General features: G+C 47.1%; 1 non-coding gene across 1 annotated transcript; it reads right to left on the bottom strand.

Moving 5' to 3' along the window:
- Positions 1-2,215: 2,215 nt before the first annotated feature.
- On the bottom strand, positions 2,216-2,287 carry TRNAE-UUC (transfer RNA glutamic acid (anticodon UUC)). The gene has a single exon. It is a non-coding gene; the product is annotated as a tRNA-Glu (tRNA).
- Positions 2,288-8,348: the final 6,061 nt, after the last annotated feature.

The following is an 8,348-nucleotide window of genomic DNA, read 5'->3' as shown; positions in this document are numbered from 1 at the left end:
GGTTACAGACTTTTTGGAATTGATGGAGGAGTGTGAGGGGATAAAAATGAGATTATTCAGATATTAGTGACTGTGGATTCCAGTACTCATGCAGGGTTGAAAGACTAAAAAGGAAAAAGTAGAGATGTAGCTCAGTTGGTTAGAGAGTCATCCCAATATGCCAAGGTTGTGGGTTCGATTCCCGGTCAGGGCACAAATAAGAACCAACTAATGAATGCATGAATAAGTGGAATAATAAATGGATATTTTTCTTCAGGTAAAGTCTTCAGGAGCTCACGCTGCTGGGCACTGTGCCATTGCCATGGGATCCACACTATGACTTTCAAAACCCACTTGTTGCTCTGTGGAAACTTCTAGAGCCAGTGGGGCCCACAGCTGCCCAGTGCTCCCACTGCTGGTGGCTCAGAGCTGACAGCAGCCCCTGTCAGAAGCTCCTGTGCCACTGGACCCTGTGTTGGCAGCCATCAGGGGAGATCCATTGCTACCAAATGCACTTAAAAAAAATTGCTCTGTTTTCTTGACATATGGCAGTCACCCTTGGGCAGAAGCTACCCAGAAATATGCTGCGAAGGGAGTCCAGGAAATGGCGTTTGCAGGGAACAAGCCCTCTCAGAAGAGACGGGAACATGAAAGAATGTGATAGAAGGCAAGAGCAAATAAGGAAATGACCACGAGAGACCACACTCTAGGCTCCCTGGCATCCTTTCTAAGACTCCCGCCTGCGTGTCACTTCTGGGTGAGGACATAATGCTCAGGGTAGTCTGATGGCAGAATCTTAAATGAGGGGGACATTCTCACCACTTTCTCAGAAGGTGAGATGTGGGGTCCCATCTATGTGGACCACCTGCAGCCAGCCGTGGGTGAGGCTGCTCAGGTAATTCTGGCCAAAGCCAGTGGGGGGGGGGGATGCACCGTGGGAGGGAGAAGCGAGGGAGGGCCATCTGTCTGAGAGGTATTGACAAGGCACACTTTTCAGAACTAGAATTTATCATGTGTCCCATACAAAACAAAGTCTGCAGCGATCATTTTAAAAATACCCCGGTGATCTTTATGGTCCAATCTGATATTGATGTTGACTTCCAGACAAACTGAGAACACGGAATTAAAATTCACCCAAGGGATGGAGCAACTGTCTCTGCATGAATAGTAAAGTCCCCCCCGCCCTCCACCCCTACCCCTCTCCCGAAGAATATCTCTCCATCAGCAACTCCTGTTGTCGCTTTGTAAATGGCTGGGTGACCAGGGATGCTTTCCGCTCCGGTTCTATTGTCCAAAGCAAGCCGCAGGCCTGAGCAGCTGGTGTACCCTGCGGTTGGCCACAGAGCTCCACCAACAGCAGAACTTTCAAAGGAGCTGGCACCGCCTGCGTGGACCACTACTCATTCAGGCCTGTAACACAGTTACAGACTTTGGCCCGGTTGGTTGGAGCGTCATGTCGTAGATGGAAAAGTCGCGGGTTTGATTCCTGGTGAGGGCACCTACCTGGGTTGCTGCTGGTCAGGGAGCTGCAGGGCAGGCAACTGATGGATGTTTCTCTCCCTCCCTTCTCCGCCCTCAGTGTGTCCGCGCATGAAGATAGTTGGGGCACGGATCTGATTTCCTTCCCTCACTGTCCACATTGCTGTGCAAACCTCTGGAGCGACCGTGTGCCAGCCCTGGTGGGTCCTGCTTCAGGGAGGGAGCCCCCTCCGCTGCTCCCGCGCCCCACGAGGCAAACACCAGGTCCTGGTGCGGCTCTTCCAGGCCTGGTCACCTCTTCCTCTGTGACCGGAGAGCCCAGAAACACTTAGTGGGGCACTAAGAGCAGTGGCCAGACTTAAACACTCTTTATCTAAGAGAAACGGTACTTACAGGTGGTGATGGAAGTGTTCACTAGCCCGCCGTGCATCACGTGCACACCTAAACTTAAACTTTCACAGGGTCCTATGTCAAGTTATAGTTCAATAAAGCTGGAGAGAGCACTCCTCGAATAGGGTCTCACCGTGAAATAGTAACCATAATCATTCATTGTGACGTTTTAAATATAATGATAGGATTAGCCAAAATGCGAAAACTGATTACGCAAGCACTGGAAACAACTTTCGATTCTGAGGGAAAAATTAAGAATTTTCACCAGTTGTATTTATCGGTCTTAGAAGGCTATACATCGACTTGGTGAATTTCTTACCGGATTGTAAAAGGAAAAAAAAAAAAAAAATCCAAAAGAGCCTGAGCCTTCCCACACCGGGAGTCGAACCCGGGCCGCCTGGGTGAAAACCAGGAATCCTAACCGCTAGACCATGTGGGAGACGACGAATGCATGTTAACATGCAAGTATATTGAAGCAATTTCTGCTTCCGCCTTCCGGCCACACCTCCGAGCTGAGCCTGCGTTCTGCGCTTGCGCGGCTTCCTCCCTGCCACTGCCATAGGTTCTGTGCCCGGCTCGGTTCGGAGCTAGGCCCGGTTGGGGGACCTGTGGGCACCGACCCCTCACCCTCCCGCCCGGGGCTGAAGTCCGAGCTTCCGCAACCATCTGTTCAAAGGCCCGCGATGAGGTCTCCGGAGACAAAGGCCTCCAGGTCCCCCCTTCCCACTTACCCCCCCCCCCCCCCCGTGTGTCACCCTGGTGACCTTTCTACGCCAGCCTTTCCGTCCCGACCTTTTAGGTCCGGGGACCCCGCAGCGGGAATTTTGCATTTACACGGCAGAATGGAGGAAAGAATGCCCACGGGGACATTCGGGGGCCAAACGGAAACCAAAACAGAACACCCCGAAACGTAAAGGAGAAACCCCGCACACCGCGCTCCGGGAACACTCACACTGGGGAAAACAGAACAAAAGCAAACACGAGAACAAAAGCACGGCCCGGGGTTTAGGGCTGTACAAGCCCTGCAAGAAGAGATCGGTGTCTCCCGTGGAAAGATGAAAAGCACTCGGGACTTTTGCAACGAGGGGGGTGGGGGGACCTGGATGCAGTTCACAAAGGAACTTGGGTCTTGCGGGCTCCCTGCAGCCGCATGGCCCGAAAGCGACTGGGAGACAATGTCCGGAACCCGCACCCGGGCAGCGTGGTCGGGATTTCCTACCCCAGCCGTGACCCTGCAGTTCGGCGTTTCAGCTCGCGTCAAAGCGCATTCCTTTGCACAAAGCACTCCGATAAAAATTTTAAACACGGGTATTTATATAGCTTTAAATTAAAAAAAAAAAGTCAAACAAAAGTAGAAACATGGCGATCGCCTTCGTAGTTCAGAATATGATTAAATTTATTTGGAAAATGATGTGTTTGAGAAGTGCATTCTTTCGCGAATGAATGTAAACTTGGTAATTTGTGAATTCAGAGCTTCTCTAGCATAACTATGGCATGGATTGAATCTGTCCCTTTCTGAAAGAGGTGTGGTGAAGTTTACCATTATGTCGAAGTCGGAGCTATATATATTGAAGTAATTGTGCTTTTCTTTAAATTAACACACATATCCCTAAACGCATGGTTAAACTTTTTGTATCTTTGGATATCATCAAAATGGAAGCACATAGTATTTATTTATTTTTTCTTTCAGTTTTATTGATACACAGTTGACACACAGCATTGTATCAGTTTAAGGTGTACAGCACAAGAACTTGACTTCCATATATATTGAGAAATGATCGCCAACATATGTCTAGTTAACATTTCATCACCTCATATACATACACAAAAAAATGGTTTTTCCTTGTGATGAGAAATTTTAGGATTCATTCTCTTAGCCACTTTCAAATATATCAGAGAGCAGGGTTAACCTAGTCATCACGTTGTAAATTACATCCCTAGTACTTACTTGTCTTAGAACTGACTGATGATTTATAGCTTTTGATCGCCGTCATCCAATACTTATTCTTGTGTGACTTGCTTCTGTTACTCATCATTCTATTCCTGAGACTGACTCATGTTGGCCAGTCTGGGACATCTTCAGGGTAAATTGTCAATTGCAGATTTTGGAAGCACCCTGGGAAGTAGGAACCCGGCTTGCCAGCCCATGTGTGGTGGGGCTGGGGTTGGGAGGGGGTGGGGTGGGGTGGGGTGTGATTGGCTTGTCCAATGAAGTCGCAGGCAGTCCATTTCCTCTCTGTCCCTCTCCGTCCCTCTCCTGCAGCCTCCATGGTTCCAGTGTCCCTGGGGTCCCAGCGTCTCCAGGCCTGAACTCCTTCCGCTTTCCTTTCCCTGGAGGCGCAGTGGCTAGAAAGCCACTTGTCAATCTAGTCCCTGTGTTTACGACTTCTGGCCCTTCCGGGCATTTTATTATCTTGCTCACTGGCTTCCAAAATAGGTCAATATTATTGTAATAACTCTTTGCACAGTGACAAGTGGTCACCAGATGTATTGTGGCAATGACATCAAAAGGTATGTAAATGTCAAATCACTTACGGTGTACACCTGAAACTAATACAGTACTGCATGCCAACTATACTTTAACAAAAAATAGAAAAAAACCCCACTTCTCTACCATTCTTAATTGTTTTCGGTGGGAGGGTTTTTCAGGGTGTTTAGTTTATCATATTGTCATAATGTTACTGGAGCAAAGTCTACTTTGAAAGGCCTAAACTCCAAACGTCAGCGTGTGGAGTAAGGAAAGGCCTATTGATGGAGAAGGTGCCCACCGAGAATGTGGGAGCCCTAGCGGTACCTCACACACCCATCCCGCTCACTGGACCAGGCCGAGGGTTTTCAAGGGGCTGGGGAACTGGGATGTGGAAGTGTTGGGGGACCAGTTTTAACTGTAGGACCTGGGAGCTTGGCCATTTATGGTAAAGGGGGTCCATATGGGATCTTCCTGGACAAGGGACCCTCTGTTTCTGAAAGGTGCCAGTGCTGAAGTTCTGGTTCCATACCAGTCCTTTGGTTCCGTGTGGCGGGGGGGGGGGGGGCGGGGGGGGGCAGTGAAGTTGGTGAGACTTTGGTTCCGGGGCAGCTGGAGGTCAAAGTTCTCTCCTCTGCACACACTTCCGCTGCACGACTTGTAAAATTTTGGTCTGCTGTCTCTTAGAAGGAACTCAGCATCTCATTAAACCAGACAGGATCGTTTTGAGCTGGTTCTGTGGTTACAATAAAAGGCAGTCAATTAATGCTTGGTGTTTTGCTTACTTTAAAAAAATTAAATAAATGCATTCAAGAAATTTTAAGAAACATTAATAGGAGGAAGAACTTAAAATCACACATAAGCCAGGAGACCTGGGGTGATGAACACACATGAAAACAGATGACATATGATAGAACTGTATACCTGAAACCTATGCAAAGTTATTAACCAATGGCACCCCAATAAAGTCAACAAAAATAAAAAAAATAGAAATTAAAATAACCCAGAACCTATAAAGAATCGACGCTGTCATATCCCTATGTTCTATGGCTTCCCCTCATTGCTGAATATTCACAATTTTAAACAAAATTTAGAACTAGAATCTCTGTATCCTTTTGCCCTTATTTTCATGCTTTACGATACTTTATGACCATCTCTTTAATTATTTAGGCCATCCTATATGTGACCTGCAGTGTGCCCCATCGCTCAGCATCCAGCCTTCCTGACCACCGCGGACCTCCTGTCTCCACCTGCGCGTTTGTTTCCACGGGAGGGAGGGCACCGGCTGGCCCGTCTTGTCTGCTGCTGGGTGTTCAGGCGCAGGGCAGCCCCTCGCGGTTTAACTTAACCTTCGACGTCGGCGCTGGTTGTGATTTATGCTCTTCGCCTGCGTGGAAGGGGGCATCGCTGGAAAATGGACTGTGTCCCGTTTCTGAAAATTAAGCGGAGGAGTCTCCAACTGCTGGCAAAGAACGCAAAGGGCGCGTCACCCGGGCACCCCTCCGTGTGCTTCCTCCCGCACCTCCCCACCTCTTTGCTACGAAATCCATCACTCCGATCCCACATTTAAGTAAGGCTAAGGCCTACAAGAGTGCAGACTGTCTCCTATACGGACAGCTAACCGCTCCAAGAATGTGCTCTACCCATATTCCTTTGGAGTGCTTTCCTTTTGAAATATGCCTGTTAGGTTGCTTTTAATTTTCCAAAAGCATAAAGATGTCATAAAGATGACAGTGTCTAAAATTTTATATCTTCTATATTTATTTGCTCTTCGTTATTATCTTTGCCATTTTTCTAAAATGGCATTTATTCCTTTTATTTGATTTTTTCAGCCTTTTAATAAATGTGTGAATATATATTTTTTTTACCAGCTTTAACATGGCATTTTAATTTGTCTGATGGTGTTTTCTGGGGTATTCTAAATTAGTATTATTTTTTATCTTGTTTGTTTGTTGTAGGAAGGGTTTTCTCATCTGAGAGTACTTAAACGTTAGTCTATATTTTCTTCTCTTTAACCATTTTTAAATTGTTAGTTAGAAGAGAGTTCAGAAAAGTTAAGAAAAAAAATGTACCAAACGTTCATGTACACACTAATTCCAATTAACAGACATTTTGGGGTACCGCATTTGCTTTAGATCATTTTTGTGAAAAAAAACAAAACCAAAATAAAAACCCTTTAAAAATCAAGTTAAAACCACATGCCGCCTTAAACGTGGTGAGTCTTCTTTAGTAGACATTTTTCCTGCTTTTATTTATATATATTTGCTCATAAAATACATATGATATCTATCTGTATGTTTCGATAACGTAACAAGAATGATGATTCCCTACCTATTGCCAATGCAATCGGCTGAAATACATTGAAAAGGCAGTGCATTAAGCTCCTATTGCTACCGAAACAAATGCTCATAAATTGATCGACTAAAATGACACAGATTCATTCTCTCACGGTTTTGGAAATCAGAAGTCTTACATGAGCCAGCAGGGTTGGCTCCTTTGGGGGGGCTCTCAGGGACAGCCCAGGTCCTTGCCTGCCCAGCTCCTGGAGGCCGCCCCCATTCCGTGTCTTGTGGCCCCATATCACTCCTGTCTCTGCTCCCATTCTGTTGCTCCTCCTTCCCCCTCATAGGGTCCTCGTGTTGACATTGGCTCACCTGGATAACCCAGGTAATTGTCCTCTGTCCCAAGAACCTTATCATATTTGTACCTGCTGAGTCCCTTTTATTATGTAAGGTGACGTTCCTGGGTGCCAGGGATTAAGATGTAGACAACCTGGCCAGCTACTGTTCAGCCCTCCAGAAGCATGTTAACCAAATACTGGAGTCTGATTCAAACAAACCAATTAAGGGGGTGGGGGTGGACTATGAGGCAACTGGGAAATGTGGACACAGACTAGAAATTTGATGGTGTTCAGAAATTAAGTCTTTAAGTGTGATAAGCTTATATTTTCATTAATCCTCGTTTTTTAAAAGATATGTACCAAAGTATTATGGATGCATGGGTCTGATGTTTGGTTGCTTTTTTCTGGGCCAACTGCTGGGTGCGGTAGCAGCCAAGGGAAGCCGGGGGGATGGAGGTGTGAGGAGAAGCTGACCTGAAACAGCCGTTGCTATTATCGCCATTGCTGTAAAATGAACAGAATCCACAGGCAGGACTGGGGGCCCGTTCACCACTGTGAATTCATAGTGAAAGCAACTGGCCCTGTGATGGGGCTTTCTCCAGAACTGCCTTCTCATGCGAGTTCTGAGAAAGGAGATACATGGTTTGCTTGAGGTGGGTGTTACAAAGTTCAAGGTCTCCTGGAGGTCAGGTTCAATGCCATCTTGGCTCAGGCCTGCTCTGGCTGGATTTCATTCTTCTAGCTCTCCTGTGTGTTTTTCCTGTAACTATAATCAAATGTAAAGGTTAGTATGTAAGGTTTTCACAGCCAGAGGCCCTCAGCCACGGCGCCATTGGATTTGTCCTCTGCTATGACAGGAAGGCCAAAAGCAAGTGGCACCAGGGTTGTTGAAGTGGTGGACTGTGAACTTGAAGGTCTGCAGGCGGGAAGGTAAAGAAAGCAGGATTTAGAAAGCAGAGACCTGGCTGGGGTTGTAGGGAACTGAGGGGCCCAGAAGCTGGGAGCAGAGGGGCTGCAGGCCCTCAGGATGCTGACGGTGTTAAAGGCGGGACATGCTGGGTCACGGCCATGTTCATTCAGAGTGATGGGGAAGTGGGGGGCTTTCTGGATGGAGACCATAGCCCGAGGACATGGGACATGGTGTGTGCCGGATGCCTTCCCGCCACATCAGCTAAGCAGTTGTCATCTCAGCCGTGATGACTTGCGATGTCCTTCCGCATAGGAGCACCTTCCCCTCCAGAGCCATGCCGTTTCTACTGGAGGGAAACAGCGCCCAATGAAACAAGAGCACTCGAGCTCTTTGAAGGCAGAAGCCCAGAACTGTTTTTCTATTTTTGAATCTCAGTGTTCGTCATAATGGTAGAAACTGATAGGCACTCAATAACTATCATTAATTTGAAATTCTAAATCAAA

The sequence above is a fragment of the Desmodus rotundus genome, chromosome 10 (genome assembly GCF_022682495.2).
Source record: "Desmodus rotundus isolate HL8 chromosome 10, HLdesRot8A.1, whole genome shotgun sequence".
NCBI classification, from domain to species: domain Eukaryota; kingdom Metazoa; phylum Chordata; class Mammalia; order Chiroptera; family Phyllostomidae; genus Desmodus; species Desmodus rotundus.
This window is presented reverse-complemented; position numbering and strand designations above follow the sequence as displayed.